A 20981-nucleotide genomic window follows, 5' to 3' on the forward strand; every position below is an offset into this window, starting at 1 on the left:
AAAGTGCAACAAATGTAAATATCACCACCGCGGACCTTGTCGGGAGATGCAGTGCTCAAACTGCAACAGAAAGGGACACACCATACATTACTGCAAGAGCCTAGCAAGGACAAACAACCAAGTGCTCAACACCAGTGTGAACCAGGCTTGCTACGGTTGTGGCAAGGTGGGTCACTACAAAAGGAACTGCCCAGAGGTAGCAAATGCTGGCATAGATGGAAGTATGCTACCGACCACCGCTGCAGGAGAGACTACTCTAGACCCACATTAAAGTAATAAAGGCATTTCGTTGTAACAGACTTATAAACTATTTAAAACTAGTGCAACTAGAGACTTATCTTTTGCGAGATCCCGTCAGTTAAGGGATCCTCGTGCTGCGTATACTTGTCTTTTGTAGTATACCTTGTTCGCAACAATAGTCTCGTAGTAAATCTAAAGTACAGTAAATCTATTAAAGGTTGCACTGTTGTGTTTTGTCTGTAACGCCTTATGTTCAAATCTAATGTCTTTAGTTTCCGTATGATTCCGACATTATCATACAACTGGAGTAAATTCGACCCTCACAATATCAGTCTCATGCGCACATCTCTTTCTCCGAAATCGTCTTTTTAGCGAAACTGCCATTCCAGAACACTGAAGTACTCATTCATGGAGTACCTCATGTTTCTAATGCATTCCGAAGAAATCTCAGAAAAAGAATGAAAGGACCAAGCTTCTCACATATGAGAGCTCTGGTTTTATTCTTCAAGAAGACAGACTTCAGCGGGTGCGATCATACCAGCACCAATGCACCGGAGCCCATCAGAACTCCGTAGTTAAGCGTGCTCGGGCGACGGTAATACTAGGATGGGTGATACCCTTGAAAGTCCTCGTGGTGCATACCACGATAGGAATTCCATTAGAAAGCATTACCTTCTGCTACACATAGATGAATTGGTTGACCCACCACAAAGAACAACGTACCTTTCGGAAATGAACCTAAGATTCGAATATCACCAGTTACGAGTGTTAGTGAAGGGTGTCCCGAGGACAATCTTCCAAAATTGATACGGACACTACGAGTCCGTGGTGATACCTCTCGGATAGGACCAATACACCCGTAGTATTCATGAAGTTAATGAATAGGGTACGCCATTCTTACTTGGATCAGTTCGTCATTGTATTTTTAGAAATGACTTACTTATCTACACTCGTAGTAAGAAGGAAATCATAAAGAGCATCTACAACAAACCCTAGGAACATTACGATCAGAGAAGATTTACGCGAAGTTGTCTAAAATGTGAGTTTTGAGATTTGAAGATTCGAATTCCTAACACACATTACAAGTGATGTGGGAATTCTTGAGGACCCTGCTAAAAATCAAAACCGCTGAGAATTTGTCAACGCCGAGGATGCCGACAGGAATTCGCCAAATGCTAGGTCTCGCTGACCTACTGTCGAGAGTTCATTCGGAACTCCTCGCGGATTATGAAACCTCTTATGACTTTGACTCAGAAGGGAGTGGCCCTTGACTGGGAAGACAAGCAAGAGGAAAAAAACCTTGGAAATGTCAGGTGAGAGGCCAAATCCTTTTGGAAATCTCACTCTGGGAAGGCTTGATACGCTTCGGAAAGCGTGGTAAGCCAAATCCCGAATAGTTAGGACCACCGAGATTTTTTCCGGAATCGGTCCTGTAACTCACAAACCCAACCTACACCACGAACTCAGTGACGTACATTTTACCCTTCACGTCACGAACTTGAAACCGTACCTTTCCGTTAGGACTCTCGTAAGTCCACTCGACGAGGTCAAGATCAACGAGATCCTCACCTTCGTGGAAGAACCGTAGTGACCCTCGACCGAGTGGTCAAGCGGACGAAGCAAACGCCGTCGTCCATTAGTGAAGGTTTGTTGGAATACCAACCGAGGACCCGGTTTCACTTATGAGCACGAGAACAAATCGATTAGGAAGTTTTCCCACCTCCTTGCTCGATTATTCATGCCTACTCCTTTACCTAAATTCTAATTTCGGGACGAAATTCCCTCTAACAGGGGGATGATGTGACAACCCGAAATTTCCATTATGTACTACATATCAAGTCAATAGAAGTCAAAACAGTCACTGTTAACTTTTAGATGATTTGGGATAAGTTTGAACATTTTATGATTTACACTTTAGGAGATGCCAGGAGAGGGGATGTTGATGGTTTTTGGTCATAAGAACATCATATGTGCTCATACAAACCCTAATGCTTGGATCTAGGTTTCTCTATTGTACATGCAAGTTATCCAAGACTGTAAACCCTAATTCTAGCATACAAATAATCATATTAACATGAGAATAGGTTTAAGATGCTACCTTGATTGTTATGTAGTAATAACAATCCAATTCCTCCTTGTATTGACTTTAGAAAGCTTAGAGTCACAAATGTCACTCCTCTAATGGTTCACAAACACAAAGAGCAAGAGGATGAAGAGGAGAGAGGATGGAGGCTACCCAAAAAACGTGTGAAACCCTAGAAGGATGCTTAGCCACGTTTTTGGGTCATAAGGGATCTATATATATATATATATATATATATATATATATATATATATATATATATATATATAGGAGGCAATTAGGGTTATCTAACAAGGAAACCCTAAATTGGATTCTTAAGCCCTAAGCAACCCATAGATTCCTTTCCTTAAGACCTTGGACGATTTCCTCATGGGCTTTCCCATAGATTTCGTCAACTCCTTAATATAAGACAATCCATGGCCCAAATTGCAATTATCTTATAATTACAATTCCAGTCCCTTAAGTTTAATTAATCTCTTTTAGTCAGAAACTTAATTCTTATTAATTCTTGACTAATATTAATTAAACAATATGATTTCTCCTTTAATATATTATTCCCATAATATATTAATAAATCATATTTAATCCTTTCTCTCCATAATTCATCCTATCAAGTTGCTTTGGTGAAGGCAACCCAAAAGGACCATGCACCATCGGGTCAAGTAGATACCAAAATAGTTATGGACTTAGACACTAATCCAACAGTCTACCACTTGGATAAGTCTAATAACTATTATGCTTATGACTTCAGATCCTGATCTGCAATCGTAGCTTTCCAAAGCCGCTATCAACTCTGATCCTATCAGATACACGTGTCCTTAGATAAGGGATCATATATTCCTCCATTCTAGATATCATATGCGACATGATTTCAAATCATTCTCTTTGTACTATATCTCGACTTCCGATTTATGACGACTGACTAATTGAAAAAATCAAATTAGCCCTAGCCCGGCTGAGCATTTACGTTTGCCATCACTAAATCATCGAGGGGCCCAAAGATATCGTTTTTATCCTACTTTGGATAAAAGGAACGGATAAACTATGATTCAATGCTCGCTTGCACTCACTCACCGAATCACACACAACAATATGTTTTATGACACCAAGTTACTGGTGCGTTTACATATTATCAATGTGCAACCGATTTGCAAGATACAACTCACACATCTCGGTTTCAAGAATAAAAGATGTTATCGTCTCACCAATCACTCGTGATACAATTCATGGAGTGATCCAAGTGAGCGTGGGTTTAATGTAATGCTCAAATCATATTCATAAGCACTCATGAACGTTGCAGCAAACATTTGCTTATGTCTAATGCTCTCTAGACAATCCACACACCAATTCACGACAGTCTTCTTTCCTATCTACTTCCAACATATGAACGACTGTGGTCCGTTCCAATAATTTGACTGTTCTTAACCAATTAAATTATTCAGGAAGTCAAAACATGCAAATGTGAAACACAAGAATAATACTAATCCCATATGGCCTCAAACCTTTGAGTATAAATAAAATACCTTTTATTTATCACCATATCGATTACTCATTATTTTTCGTTTCGGGTAATCAACTTCTTACTTGAATTATTACACTTGTCCCATGCTCCTAGCATGCACACAATGTTTACCTATGGTTCTTACTTTCTGAAATAGATCAACTTGAACACATTTCCAATCATTCTCATTTCATAACTCCAAATCCTTTTCATAAGTGAAAGAATATGAAATTCTTGCTACTTATAAAATATGCTAGATTCTAACATTTTTATGCAATGATACTTTCGTAATGTCACTGCACCAATGTCACAAAGACTATTGCCAATGATATTACAAAGTCCTCTATCGGAGATTGTTACAAGACAATTCCTTAGATATGATGTCTCTCACTCAAAGTACATTCCTTTGAACATCCTTTTGCATAAAAGTTTCTAATCTAGACATAGATTTTCCATATTCAATTCCCAATATGGATATGCTTCCATATTTTCCATATGACAACTCATTCTTAATAGAATCTTATCTATTCGTAATGATGTCGATATGGTCCATCCAATATGGAAACATTTCCATATTTTCCATATGACAACTAATTCTTAATAGAATCTTTTCTATTCATCATAATGTCGATATGGTCCATCCAATACCATGCTTCCAACTACACACAAGCAACCAATCATCGTCGAACTTTGGATTGTCCTTTGATAGTTGTTTAATTATTTTAGTCAAAACCAATTCTTGTCCTTTTTCCATCTAAATGCGCTAGACATTTGGAAAATTTTAGAATAGTCAAATATTATAGCATTTGCAATCAATCCTATACCCGAAGCGTATGGGACACGATGCATAATGTCTTACATAAAGATATGATACTTTATCAATCTTCTGCCATAATATTTTATTTGCTATGTTCTCAAAATTCGAACTATGAAGAGGAATACCGTAATCATAGTAAAAGATTGAGAACACACTATGCACCTTTGACTAAATTTATTAGCATTCCACAATCTAAGCCTTTAAAAGCATAATATTCTCTCCCTTAATTATAGCAAAACAACTTTACAACCCTTACTACTTTTCAAGGTATAACTCTTGTTTTCTATAATTAATATTGCCAACTTGCAATACGTGCCTTGATAATCATACAATCATAACATTTATGCTCCCACTATCATGATGATTATTATAAAACATAACACTTATGCTCTGACTAGCTTCGACATGTATTCATAAACATCTTAACTTTCAGAAAAACAATACTTATTGAATTTCTTAAGTTCATGTTTCTAATGCTTAGTGCTTTGATAATCTTTTATCAAGGCTTCTTATACACTTTTCCCTTAGATAGTTCATATGTGTGTCTAAACAATTAAGACTAATTGCTAAACCTCACAATTCAAATTATGGAAAGGGATACCGTAACCATAATCGAATTTGAGAATGCAATTTTACAATCACTATCTTCTTAAAATCTTTCTTAGTGAAAGCATTTCCTCACAATCATTTTCATGAAGGACGAAATCTTATGACACTTAGATTTAAATGGTGTATGTGTTCCTATCCATGTGAATTTGTTAAAACCAAAGTTTACGACAAATTCAAACTCATATGGACCGAACTTTCTTAATCTTGATTTCTTGCCTTATGGTAGCACAGCTGCCCACCATGTCTTCCAAGTAGTTAAGTAGCTCACCCTTTCCTATCAATGTACCTTTCATTGATTAAGGTGCCTTGCCTTTTATGCGTTTAAAATGAGAACTCATATAACTCACATGCATAATTAACTTAATTGGAACAGCACAGAAACAAAATAATGTCAACATGATAGGTTGTAAGCCTCAACTCGTGTGCTAGTGATGATCGATAAGGCTTATTTGATTTGTTCTTGAAACCTTTCAAGACCATTAAGACTCCCACTGACTCCTTGACATATAAGATTCTCTTGTCAATAACCATTTCTTGACAACCAAATATTCAAGAGTTAGTGTAGCTTTATCAAAACATTTCATAAATTGGTCCTAGTTGGTCTTTGTCTTATCCAAGACATCACAACTTTCCACATTTGATGAATGTTATAAACCTTCTTAATACTTTTCCACTCAATGTCACAATCTTAACTCTAAGACTTGTTTTGGTACGAAGTATGATTGACTTCTTGATCTAACCATTCTTCAATTCTTGATTCCTCTTCTTAGACATACAATTATACTAAGACTCACTTCAAGGATCAATTGAGATATGGTTCTTAATCATTAAGACCTATCATAAAGCATAAAAGGTACTCTCCCTTCTTCTTAGAATGGTGAAACTTTTATCTTTCTGCCTACTTGATTCTTCTTATTCGTTCTGCTATTGATTTAAACTTTTTCAATCAATTCAAAATTACACCTAATCTTATATGTATAATCATATTTACTAAACCTTTAGTAAATCATGACGAATATCTTTATTATTCTTGTGGTAGACTTGATCAGCACACAACTTTGTGTACTCGATCTCTTAGTCCTTCACTTGACACTTTGTCAATGAATTAGTCTAATTTCCAAATATGAAATTTCTCATTCATCATGCAACCAAGTTGCATGATTCCAAGTTTCTGTCCAATTGAAACTTGGGTGATGAGAAACTCTCCCTATTTGGTAGATTCTTGACATTTCCACAGATAATAATTAAGAATCAAATCCATTATTGCTAATAATAGAAACATCCAAACATCAATTTTTCATATATGCCATTGCAAGGATAAATAAATAATCAAAATTTATTTTATTGCGGAAAAATTTTCCTTACAATGCAATTAATTGAAAAACTATGCTAATACATCTTTCTTAGCTATCTAATTCTAACTCTAAGTAGTAGCTCAAGAATCTAATCATCAAGTAATACAATCAAAATCCATTCCTTCTTGGTTAGATTCTGCTTACTTCTTCCCTTAAGCTTCCTCTCTTTTCTTTGATCCTACAAAACATCAATTGTAATCTTATCACATTATGTATTTAGAATCTAGAATAGGAGCTTAAAAGAGTTAGTCAATGGATTTTACCTAAAGTAGAGCCATACGTTTTGACTCTCCCATCTCTTAGATCTCTTAGGTAAATAGGGAAACTTCGTCTCCAATGCCCCTTCTCTTGGCAATAAAAGCAAATTGACTTTTTTGGAACAGGACATGGAACTAATTTAGACATTGCCTTTCTCTTATGATCAAACTTTTCGATCATAGCATGTCTTTCTTTGCCATTGTCTATATCCATAGAGGTCTTGAAGGCTGATTCACCAATCAACTTTGCTTTTCTATTGTGCCAAACCATTTCTGATTCAGCAGCAATAAGCATATAGGTGAGATCTATAAGTGTCACGTCGCAGTTCATCATATAGTACTCTCTTACAAACTCACTATACGAGTTAGGAAGTGACTGAAGAACCCAATCAACAGCCATCTCCTCACAGACAACGGATCCCAACATTCTTAACTTATCAATGTGTGACTTCATCCCTAGTACGTGTGCACACACCGGCTTTCCTTCTTTATGTTTACTTGCCAAAACGGCTTGAGTGAGCTTGAACTTTTCAAGCCTTCGAACTTGTGGGTTAGGGAGAATAATTGGAGGAGGTGGAGGAATTGAAGCATGATTTCTTGTTCCTCGATCGAATCGTGGAATATCATCTTCATGTGGAAAGCTTGTTCCACGGGATTTAGGAAGACCATAGTTGTCGAACTTTGACATCTACATAATGGGAGAAAAACGAATTCAAGTTAGTTGATTGATAGAGTCCTTAGTAAATCACCCAAATGAGATACTAAGGCTAGGACCCAACACAATATTCCACAACTCGGGAGAGGGATGCCGTAACCCTAATTGCAGAATGTTTGAAGGTAAGTGAATGACGATTCACTAATTTCCACCACGAAAAACGAAAAAGAAATTTTAGTTTTAAATCTATGAAAACTCCTAGATCCTTTGAGATTCATTGAACATTTCAATGGCATGTTTAAATCTCGATACGCCCCTTTTGTTTGTGACTGGGATGCCGAGGATCACAAAGCAGGTGTGAATAACCATGCAAACTTACATGTTGCCCTCACATGTTACAGTCACCTATTCGATGTGCCGGTAAACCACACACGCTCCACCGAACTATGACAAACATTGAGTCACCCTTTGCTACCTCAGCTTAGAACCATTTAGTGTGCCGATAAACCACACATGCTCTACTAACGTCTTCGCAAGGGCACAAAGTGTAATTTCATGGAATTGCATCAATTCACTTTTGCCTAAGTAACTAAGATTGGGAATTTGTAAAACATTTAGTTACTTTTGTATATCATTATACTTATAATGGAAGGTTTTGTCCTATCCTACCCGTTCGGCTAACGACCCTCCACTAGTCAAGAGTGCGGTGGGTAAGAGTGGATACCCATTCAATCTCCATTTTATAGGCAATTTCCTTAAACACCCCTTATAGACCAGCTTCGTGAATGAGGCCTACTAACGGTAAGACTGACTTTTACTCATACATATATATATATATATATATATATATATATATATATATATATATATATAATGTTAGACTTTTAATGTTATATATAGTATAGGGTGTATTTTACACTTTTAAAATACTATGTGGTCAAATCTAATAATTATACCTTTAATTCAATTAAATTGTAAACCTAAACTTTTATGGATTTGTTAAACTTCTTTTAATTATACTCCTTAATTAATTAAAAAAACCATAAGGGTGTGATTTGAACTTTTCAAAACAATACTAGGGTTTTAGAATTTAACATTCCTAATTAAACTTTTAATCAACTTTTAAATTCCAAAACTTGAGGGCAAGTTTTGAAACATTTCAAAACATTTAGGTTTAGAATTTAAATATACATTAAAATTAAACTTTTAATCAAAATTTAAATTCCAAAACTTGAGGGCAAGTTTTGAAACCTTTTTCAAAACATTAGGGTTTTAACTATTTAAATTTCAAAACAACAAAACTTTTGGGTTCAAATTTAAACTATAAAACCTAAAGGGGAAAATATGAAAACTTTTCAAAGCACACGAATCAAATAACAAATAATCTAAATTAACCTTTAATCACATAATTATCCATATTTGATTTATTTAATGATTTCTTGCAAAACAATTTACCAATTTAATCAAAATAATTAATAAATTATCACATAAGGAAACAAATATTTTATTAATTGATAAATATCTTCAATTAGATCAAGAATATAGTCAAATATATCATAAAATCGGATTTATATTGATCTAATATGATAAGACAACTATCCTTAAGCAAAAACAGCAACAAATCCCGGTTTTCCCTCCATCTGACCAGCCAACTCGCCGAGTCAGGCATGGACTCGTCGAGTCTGCATGGACTCGGCGAGTCCAGCCCCCAGAAACACAAAAATCGAATTTTTCAATCATACAAAGCATCAATACAATAGAAACCAATCTAGGCTCTGATACCACTGATGGGTTTTGGTCATAAGAACATCCTATGTGCTCATACAAACCCTAATGCTTGGATCTAGGTTTCTCTATTGTACATGCAAGTTATCCAAGACTATAAACCCTAATTCTAGCATACGAATAATCATATTAACATGAGAATAGGTTTAAGATGTTACCTTGATTGTGATGTAGCAATAACAATCTAATTCCTCCTTGTATTGACTTTAGAAAGCTTAGAGTCACAAATGTCACTCCTCTAATGGTTCACAAACACCAAGAGCAAGAGGATGAAGAGGAGAGAGGATGGAGGCTGCCCAAAAAACGTGTGAAACCCTAGAAGGATGCTTAGCCACGTTTTTGGGTCATAAGGGATATATATATATATATATATATACATATATATATATATATACATATATATATATATATATATATACATATATATATATATATATATATATATATATATATATATATATATATATATATATATATATATATATATATGAGGCAATTAGGGTTATCTAACAAGGAAACCCTAAATTGGATGCTTAAGCCCTAAGCAACCCATAGATTCCTTTCCTTAAGATCTTGGACGATTTCCTCATGGGCTTTCCCATAGAATTCATCTACTCCTTAATATAAGGCAATCCATGGCCCAAAATTGCAATTATCTTATAATAACAATTCCAGTCCCTTAAGTTTAAGTAATCTCTTTTAGTCATAAACTTAATTCTTATTAATTCTTGACTAATATTAATTAAACAATATGATTTCTCCTTTAATATATTATTCCCATAGTATATTAATAAATCATATTTAATCATTTCTCTCCATAATTCATCCTATCAAGTTGCTTTGGTGAACGCAACCCAAAAGGACCATGCACTATCGGGTAAAGTACATACCAAAATAGTTATGGACTTAGACACTAATCCAACAGATGCTATTAGGGTGATTGTGCAACAATGACATTTCATACTCAAGAAATTGGAGTTATATGACCCAAACATAGAGTTTGTGGTCGAAAACCCTAGGGTTATATATATGGTCCTTAGCCATATTTATTCATTTGTTCCATTTCCAACTAGAGAAAAGCCAAATTCTCTCTCACGGATCTTCGGCCTTTCGTCCCAAATCGTGAGTACTTATATCTAAGTGTATTATAGGACTTGATATGTGTTTAATAACCTAGAAATCGTATCAAAACAACAAGATCAAAGAGCTTACGGAACAAGAATATCTTGGACCGTAAACCCTTTTTTAAGGGACAAATGACTGCCCTAGTCCCTTCCTTTTGCAATTAAACTAGACTAGACTTGTACTCTAATGTATGTAGGACTAGAAAACACCCCAAGAACACCAAGAGTAAGGTGTTCACGGCCCAAGAAGTTCTTGGACCGTGAACCCCAATCAAGAGTGCCAAAGTGTGCTTTAACTCTTCAAAAGCTTTGGACACTAGCCTAGCTTCGTTCCTAGTTAAGTTAGGGACTTGAAAACACCATAAACGCCATACACATGAGAGATGATGGCCGTAACCTCTAAGGGATTTGGTTCTAGGGCCGTGAACTCCTCAAAGGAGTTGAAAGGCGCCCTAACCTCTTCCAAGGACTAAGCCATCAAGTAGAAATGCTTCTTAGGGACTTGTAAAGCCTCAAAACATCAAATGGTCATGGAATTATGAGCTTACGGCCGTAAACCCATGAGTTTACGACCGTAAACTCATTTGTTGAGGAACTTAGGGCCGTGAACTCCCTTAGGGAGTTTTCTATGAACCCTACACCCATTAACCATACCCTACAACACTTGGATGCAACCTTTGTGATCTTTAAACACTTGAAACAAAGTGTTTTCATGTTCTAGAGTGTCCCAACATAGTTTATTAGTTATAAATTGACTAGTTAGTTAGATATATGTTTATTATATGATAACTAGGCTCGCGTGTTTGTACAAGTCTCCGTTTGTCACCTAGCACCGTATCCGACACTTCAATCCAATCCACTCACTGCAAGTGAGTTCATACCCCTTAAAATTAACCTTTTAAATGTTTCTAAACGTTTTTAAATGCTTTATGGGGGGGGGGGGGTAATACAAGTTGAAACATGCTAGTAATTATATCAATCACATGTGATTAATAACTCACATGCAAATGGATTTACTATACGTTAGCTGTTTTACCAAACAGATTTCTTCAAATGACTTTCTTAAACATTTTTACATGTTTAAAACTATTTATCAAACTGTCTTACATTCTGTAAGTTTCATTTTAAACTCAGCTACAAATGTGTTTTCAAACAATGGTTCCTTTACACTTAAACTGTCTTATCAAAATACTCTCAAAGGTTTTACAAAAATTCTTTTGTGCTTTTATATTATCAAATGCATGCCTGTATATGTATAGGTATACCTTCGTTGATACTTGTACATTTCTAGTAACTATTATAGGCATAGTTAGGAGATACTACTTGCTATTCCTATTACAAGGAATTACACCAGAGTCAGTTCATTCATGAGTCCATACGAATACATGTTGCTTGTAGAAATACACTTACTTGGATACACTTCCATGATACTTTTACTTAGATACCTTGTTAAAAGCATGTCTGTATATGTATAGTTATATAAATAATGTTGAAAGGACTTAGGAAGGCTAACCCGCTTTATTTCCTTTTCCCCATTGGGATGTGGTCTGGTAGGGTATCGGGTATCCGTCCGAAGGCCGTTTAAATATCAGTTATATATTATGTGTACATATATAGACATAATAGTTCTAATCAGTCAGTTCAGTACCTTTGGGTAGCAAAGGTATACGTTAATATACTCTTACATGGATACTTGTACCGAGATTCTATATTATGAGTTACTAGTACATATTATACGTGTAAATTAGTTCTGCCTATCCTAGTTCAATAGGATAACTAGACGGGACTAACCATTCCGGAACCCACCTGTTAGCAACAGCGGTAATGAACATCTACGGATGCCTACAGTTACTACTTATATTAGGGGTACCTTTACGGGACTAACCATTCCTTTAACCTGCTGTTCGCTACAGAGGTAAATGAACATCTACGGATGCCTACGGTTAATACTTACATTAGGAGTACCATTACAGGACTAACCATTCCTTAAACCTGCTGCCAGCTACAGAGGAAAATGAACAATCTACGGATGTTCAAGGTTATTCATTTCGGCAGTCTTGATGTCGAGTTGATACTAATACAAAAGGATAACACTTACGTGGCTATGTTTTTCATATTACTTTTATTTTGTGAACCATTCACATAAACGACGAGGTAGACTTTATATTGTTAATAGTAGTTATAGAGGAGAAAACCATCTTTTATATAGCAAAACATCCGAGTCTTGGTAGAAGACTACCTTCAATACATTTGAGTCTTGGTAGAAGACTACTTTCAAAACATACAAGTCTTGGTAGAAGACTACTTTCCATACATTTGAGTCTTGGTAGAAGACTACTTTCAAAACATACAAGTCTTGGTAGAAGACTACTTTCAAAACATTCGGGTCTTGGTAGAAGGCTACTCTTTATACTAATAGTAATCATAGGGATTTGCTACGGTATTTAAACGCTTTCAACTGCTTTCAAACAGTTCATACTTATACAATCTTTTTCTAAAGGTTTACAAGTCATTACTTTACAGTTTTACAAATCAAAGACACATTAATACTTATGAATTCACCAGCTTTTTGGCTGATACTCGCTTTCAAAATAACTTGTACTTTCAGGTCACAAATAGAAAGGTACGACGACCAGGTTTTATGAAGACGGAGAAATCAAGACTCCTATTTTATTTTGATTGTTCATTATGTTGTCTTATATTATAAAAGAACACTTGTAACTAAAAATATACTATTAATGCAACGGATGATGTTGTTGCTTGTTTACTACCTTGCATTGTTATGATACATTACACGACGTCCTCCGCCCCAGAACGTTTCCGCCATTCTCGATTTTGGGGTGTGACCGATTGGTATCAGAGAATGGTTTATAGTGAATTGAGTATATCAACCCATAAAAGATATACTAACTATAAATATATAGGGATTAAAAATACTCTGAGCAAGAGTTTATACTTTAAAATATTACAATATTTGATTAAGTATACGTGCCTGCATTCATACAAAAATCAGGGTCACTAGGACAGTACAAAAGAATTATAATTGTTGGGCAACAAAAGTGGACTTAGAGACATATAGTCAAAACTGGGAAGATATAGCCTGATCAACTATACTATCCAAGGGTTGACGAGCATATGCCTAAGTATAGTTGTGTGGTTGTAACAAGTCTAAAATCCTACCAACAATACCACAATGAGAACAATAGAACATAAACCTAAAATACTATAAGGGTATTTGGTGTTACTATAAGTACTTTATACTTGAGAACTAAAAAGAATCTTCATTACTAAGCTGATAGTTGCTAAGTGGATACACTGAGGCTATATGTAACTAGGATGTTATAGACTTAGAATCTGTGAAGATTTTGCTTTACCCCTATTCTTTGTGAATTAGGAGTTAAGGTCACTTATTCGAAGTCCTATCCTGTTGTAATTACATATGACTGGTATGCACTTTACAAATAGCAATGTAACTAATGAAGATTTTCTAATAATTATTTAGATAGTTCGTCTAATAATTATTTCCTTACCCCAATTCTCGCATAGATAACATGGCTGAACTCCATTCCCACGGCAACCCGTAGAAGACTACTTTCAAAACATACAAGTCTTGGTAGAAGACTACTTTCCATATATTTGAGTCTTCGTAGAAGACTACTTTCAAAACATACAAGTCTTAGTAGAAGACCACTTTCAAAACATTCGGGTCTTGGTAGAAGGCTACTCTTTATACTAATAGAAATCATAGGGATTATCTAGGGTATTTAAACGCTTTCAACTGCTTTCAAACAGTTCATACTTATACAATCTTTTTCCAAAGGTTTACAAGTCATTACTTTACAGTTTTACAAATCAAAGACACATTAATACTTATGAATTCACCAGCTTTTTGACTGATACTCGCTTTCAAAATAACTTGTACTCTCAGGTCACAAATAGACATGTACGACGACCAGGTTTTATGAAAGAACACTTGTAACTATAAATATACTATTAATGCAACGGATGATGTTGTTTCTTGTTTACTACCTTGCATTGTTATGATACATTACATGACGTCCTCCGCCCCAGAACGTTTCCGCCATTCTTGATTTTGGGGTGTGACATCCCTGACCAAACCCACCAACGGGGAATTCACCGCTATCCTCATACACCTGTTTGGGGTAGAGGACCCAGCAGACTTGCGGCTTAAAGCGTCTGCAACCACATTTGTTTTACTCGGATGGTAAAGGATCTCAAAATCATAGTCCTTGACCACATCCAGTCACCTGCGCTGCCTCATTTTTAGGTACGGCTGACCCATGATGTGCCTCAAACTCTTGTGATCCGTATATATAGTACACCGGACCCCATACATATAATGCCTCCAAATCTTGAGAGCGAAAACCACTGCTCCCAACTCAAGATCATGTGTAGGGTATCTCGTCTAATGCGGCTTCAGCTGCCGTGATACATAGGCTACCACACGCCTTCAAGATCGTGCATAGGGTATCTCGTCACAATATACACAAAATCCTCAACTCCTTCAGGGAGTGTCAACACGATGCCTCGCATAAACATCGCCGAAGGGACTCAAATGCCCTCTACTGCTCAGGTCCCCACCGGAAATCCACCCCCTTCCTCATTAGACGAGTGAGAGGTACGACAATCTTGGCGAAATCATGAATGAATCTGTGACATCCCCAAATTCACGACCAGAAAAGACCGGTTTTGTTTATACTTTATTTCATAATTAGAGTAACCTTTTAATAAAAGAGTTGCGGAGTTTGTCCCAAAACAATAATATGATAAAGATTTATCAAAAGCATTTCCTTAGAAATGTATTTCATTAAAAGACTCGGGATGTCATGTTCGATACAGTACATATGTATAAAGAATAGAATATATGCCTTACTACATTATTTTGTATCTACAGGCCTATATCCTTAATCCCTCATCTCAATACATCACAACTATGCTCGAGCACCACTACCTATAATACATAAAACTGAGTGGGTCAGGCTTGGGAGCCTGGTGAGCACATAGAGTTTTCAACTCACAATAAATAGTTTATTAATTTCATCAACCAACAATAACCCGATTACCCGTTCCCGTTATCCTCACATTACGTCCCTAAACACCTATCGTAAGGGACCTATCCTAAGGATCATCATCGGGATGGACACTACTACTAAGGGGATTCCTCAGCAATAAATGTCCTTAAGGCAACCATGTGGGGGATGGAGTAAACCAATGAACATTTAGTTCATCAACACCTACAAGTTGCGAACCTGTTAGTGAACCACTGGAATGTCTAGAAAGGTCTGTGGTCGTCATCTATACTCCGTTAGACGACTTCACCAATAACAACAACAACACTGACACCGAGGCCTCTCATCATTTTAACACCCACCGACTATTTTGTCTACCCATGTTCTACCCAACATATTTGTAGATAAAATACATATACAGTTTAAAACTTGTATAAAACGTCAATTCAACAGTCACCTCAAATAAACATTAAACATATTTACACATAACACGTATTTTATGGTAAATACTTCATATCTATGTGTAAATTGAACGTAAGTACACACTCACATGTTTTGATGAAAATCGGGCAGCAATTCGTTTCCTAAAACGATCGTTTCTAATAAAATCGGGAGTTTTATTGAGAAACCGGGCTCTGCGAAAGGTCAGGCTTCAAAACCGAAAAGATAAATTTTTCCGGGTCTTCAGGAACTTCGGAACGTATTTCTGGCTTTAGAAATGATACCGGGGCTTCGAGGGAAGTCAAAATGATAAAAAGGATGAAAAATGGGTGAAAAGTGGCAAATTTCGGATTCTACCCTGGAAGTCTCGCAGCCTCCCTTTTATAGGGTCCGAAGGTCGGCCGAGAAGGAAGTGAGTCAGCAACGAAGCAGCTCGGTGGAAACAGTAAGAGGCTCCGGGTGGCTTCGCATGTGAGGGGGCAGCGAGGCTCAGAAGGACACGTAGACAACCGCACATCGGATGGGGATTGGGCCACTGCTCGGACAAATCAAAAGGCGACAGGTGCGCGAAACGCGACAACTGTTCATGCGAGGTGACGTGGCTCTTCCGGATAAGGCTTATCCATGCGAGATTCCTCGGAAAATGAGCCCTAATCTTCTAAAATCCATAACTTTCGCATACGGGCTTAGTTTTCGATGTTCTTTATATGCACGCGTAGGTAAAATTATGCTCTACAACTTTCGTTTAGACTTCGTCATCTAATTTTGACTTTTATTTTAATATTATTATTTTTAACAGACCGGGACAGGAAATCCTTTAAAAATTCATAACTTCTTCATCCGACGTCCGTTTTCGTCAGACTTTTTACCGTTGTGCTACTATTTACGAGACCTTCGATTCTTATTTAGGTCGTGTCGGCTAAAAATCACTCGATTTAACGTTCGAGTTTTTAGCTGTCTACTACTAAGCTGAAACTTCGAAAAATCAAAACTTCCTCATACGAAGTCAGATTTGGACGTTCTTTTTATACCTACTATCAGTTTAACGAACACTACAAGTTTCCTTTACATCAGTAAGGCTAAAAAGTAGTTTATCAAAAAATCACTTTTTACGACATTCAATGTCATGCCGGTTTTGTCGCGAAACTTCGACAGGTCATAACTTCTTCGTTATAACTCGGATTTTGGTATTCTTTATATCCCCAAAATCCTTGTTTCGTCCGCTACAACTTTATGTAAAGATATTAGGCTTATCTCACACTTTAATTTTGATGCTTTATTTTTATTCTTAATTAATTAAGCCCTAATAATTAAGCATAAAACACATAATTCACATAATATTCACATAATTCTTTTTCATTTCTTCAAAATGAGTTACAAAGGTTAACCTAGACTATCACCTCAATATGAATGCCTAGGCTAGAAACACGAGTGTTACAATTCTCTCCCCCTTAGGATGATTCCGTCCCCGGAATCACATATCACCAAACAACTGCAGGTAGCGACTCATCATGTCACTCTCTGTTTCCCAAGTGAGATTTGGTCCATTCGTATGTTTCCAACACACAAGCACTAAATCGACCATCTTGCGTCGCAACTTCATAGTCTTACGGTCAACGATTGCCTCAGGTTCTTCGATCAACTTCTTATTTTCATCCAACCTTAACTCAGGAATCGTAATTAAGTCGGGCACATCTCCCATGAACTTTCTCAAATAACACACATGAAAGGTGTTGTGAATACCCTCCAGTTCCTCCGGTAACTCTAGCTTGTAAGCTTGATTCCCGATCTTCTCAAGAACTTTGAACGGTGCAATAAACCTTGGACTCAACTTTCCTCGTTTCCCAAATCTTATAAGTCACTTCCACGACAAGACTTTAAGTAAAACCGAATATCCAACTTCAGAGGTTATCGGTTGCCTTTTCTTGTCAGCATAACTCTTTTGTCGATCTTGAGCAGCTAACATCCTTTCCCTTATCACTTTCAACTTTTCAGCAGTCTCATCGATTATTTTAGGTTCCATAAACTGCTTTTCCCCAGCTTCCAGCTAACACGATGGCGTTCGACACTTTTCCCCATACAAAGCGTGATAAGGTGCCGTCTTAATGCTTGAGTGGAAACTATTATTATAGGAGAATTCTACTAGAGGTAAGTGTTCATCCCAGTTACCTTGGAATTCTAGGGTACATGCTCTCAGCATATCCTCCAATGTTTGAATCGTTCGTTCGCTCTGACCATCGTTTGTGGATGGTAAGCTATACTCAAACACAACTTAGTACCCAATTCCTCTTGTAGACTCCTCCAAAACCTTAAGGTAAAACAGCTGTCACGATCGGATACAATCGTTAGCGGAACACCATGTAGCCTCACAATTTCCTTCACATAAGAATTCGCAAGTTTATCCATAGACCATTTCTCGTTAGCGGCTATGAAATGCGCACTCTTAGAGAAGCGATCAACGACCACCCAAATCATGTCGTGACCGTTCCTTGTCTTGGGCAGTTTAGTTACAAAATCCATGGTAATGTCGTCCCATTTACCCATGGGTATAGGTAAAGGTTCTAAACTCCCATACGGTTTCTGATGTTGTGCCTTAACCCTAGCAAAAGTTACACACTCCACCGCATACTTAGCAACATCGAGCTTCATTGTCGGCCACCAGTAATAGGGTTTTAGATCCCTATACATTTTCGTACCGCCGGGATGAATCAAGTACATGGTTTTGTGAGCTTCTTCCATCAGAAGACCTCTTACTCCTCCCGTCTTAGGTACGCAAATCCTATCTTTGAATACCTTCAATCTGTCACACCTCGAAACCCAAGGCGGAAACGTTTCCAGGGTGGACTCCACGTTGAGTATCAAATCCAATGTACATAGTAAGCAAGGTAAACAAACATTACATTACATAATAGAATTTACATTTGTTTTAAAGTAATAAGTATTACAAGTGTGATACATATGTATATATATATATATATATATATATATATATATATATATATATATATATATATATGTAGACAAAAGTAAGACGTGTCTTCTACGCACTCCGTCTTCGTCAAAAGGATCATCGGGTACCTGTCTAATATTGACCTGAGAATACAAGCATTTTAAAAATTAGCATAAAGCTGGTGAGTTCATAAGCGGTTTTGTTTTCTGAAAATGTATTTGTTTCCTTTCTATTTTCTGAAAAAGTTATACACCAAGAAAATCCCATATTTTCTTAAAAGTTAGTTATTAATCCGAAATGTAATGTAAAAGATGTACAATGAAAATATGGTTACTCTTGTGAATAGTAAGATTTAGCTATTTGGCTTGTTACACGAATCTGGTTATGTAAAAATGTTACCCCAGGAAAATCCCATATTTCCTTGAAAGTTTGTTACCAATCTGTAATGTGAAAGATGTATACCAAAAACCTGGTTATCCTTATGAAGTGTATTAATTTTAACACGTATATATAAAACTAATATGTACAAGTAAACTAGTTACTTTAATCATTATTACTATCAAGTAAATCTCTGTTATTCAAATTGCAAGTTCCATAACCATACGATAGACTAGATAAGGCAATAAGTCGTCCAAATCCCTTTTTGACTTTCGTCACCCTTGAACCTTTCGGTTTGGCTGTAGCTAGCAGTCAGGTGCAGGGTAGTCAGCTCTGTATAGATCTGTACACTCAAGTCACACTCTCTATCTAAGAGATTTTGGTTACGGGTGTGGTCCTCCACTCGCGTATCTCTGTGGAGTGTTCTCCGAGGACGTGTCTCCAATTTATAGGAATAACATATTTTCTAGTAATAATACAGAAAGATACTGTCACAAACCATGATCCTCCACTCGCGTGTTTCTGTGGAGTGTTACCGAGGACAAAACAGTGTACTAAGTTTCATGTTCAAAGATCAAATGTTATGCTTTTAACTGATATAATGTGGAAAACCATTTGTGAAAATATAAAATGTAACATTTTATAATGTTTTTCACAAAAAATATGGTAATGTGTTCTGCAAGTTCAAACGGTTATCTGTTATGATTGTCAACCTTAAAAGCATATGAAATATGAAACACAACAGATGTAAAACAAGTTTTTGAGTACAAGTGTTCCTTGTACTTCGCTTGTATTCTCCCCCTGAAAACAGTGAAAAACATTGAAAAAGGGTAGGGGTATGAACTTACCAGGCGAGAAAACGTAACAGTTTGTATGCTAAGTGTTGGTTCGGGGCTTGATAACGCGTGAGGTTCCTATGTAATATGAAATGATATACAAAGGTATCTAATTAGACTTTGAATCACTAATTAGATATGGTTATACAATTCGAGATGCGAAAACACTTCAAATCAAGTGTTTGGAGTGACCCGGGTGACATCTACGGACGTATGGGACTTTGGATAATGTGTTTACTCTTCAAGAGTAAACTCCTCATGGAGTTTTCGGCCCCTAGACCAACTCCACATGAGTTCACATCCGTGAACTCAAGGATGAGGGTTTTATGATGCTAAATGGTCAAATAACACTTGGGGAAGGTTGCTATGATTTAATCTAAGGCATAGGAATGAGTTAAATCACCAAAGGAACCATCAAAGGGAGTTTACATCCCTAAACTAGGAGTTTACGGCCATAATCTCCTACACCTTTCTTATGTTAATGATTTGGTGGCCTTAGATCAATCATATGTGAGTTAAACAAATTTTACATGCATTAAAATGGATTTAGGGCATCATTTGACTAGTGTATATGAGTTTACGGCCCAGGTACCCATTCTTGGAGGGTTTATGGCTGTGAACTCCTATAGGGAGGGTTTTCATCATGTTTAAGGCCCCTAACTCCATTGTGGTTGGTTCTAGAATTTAATCCAAAGCTATTGGTGTGTTTAAGTGGCATTTAAACACTCAAATTTGAGTTTGCTCCCCATGAAGATGAGTTTACGGCCCAAGCATGTTCTTGGGCAGGAAACTCAAGTTTACTCCCCAAAAGTTAAGTTTAAGGCATTCTCAGTCCGTTCCATTAAGTTATCTAGCCATATCTAAGTTCCAAAGGTCGATTGGAAGGGTTTTTGGGCTCCAAAACCCATTTTATATGAGTT

At 36.6% G+C, this 20981-nt stretch overlaps 1 pseudogene; it reads left to right on the forward strand.

Annotated features, from left to right (window-relative positions):
* The first annotated feature begins 764 nt into the window (after nucleotides 1-764).
* LOC145096540 (5S ribosomal RNA) lies at nucleotides 765-883 on the forward strand (annotated as a pseudogene).
* Nucleotides 884-20981: the final 20098 nt, after the last annotated feature.

Source organism: Lactuca serriola, chromosome 3 (genome assembly GCF_051521515.1).
Source record: "Lactuca serriola cultivar US96UC23 chromosome 3, Lser_US96UC23_V15, whole genome shotgun sequence".
NCBI lineage: Eukaryota > Viridiplantae > Streptophyta > Magnoliopsida > Asterales > Asteraceae > Lactuca > Lactuca serriola.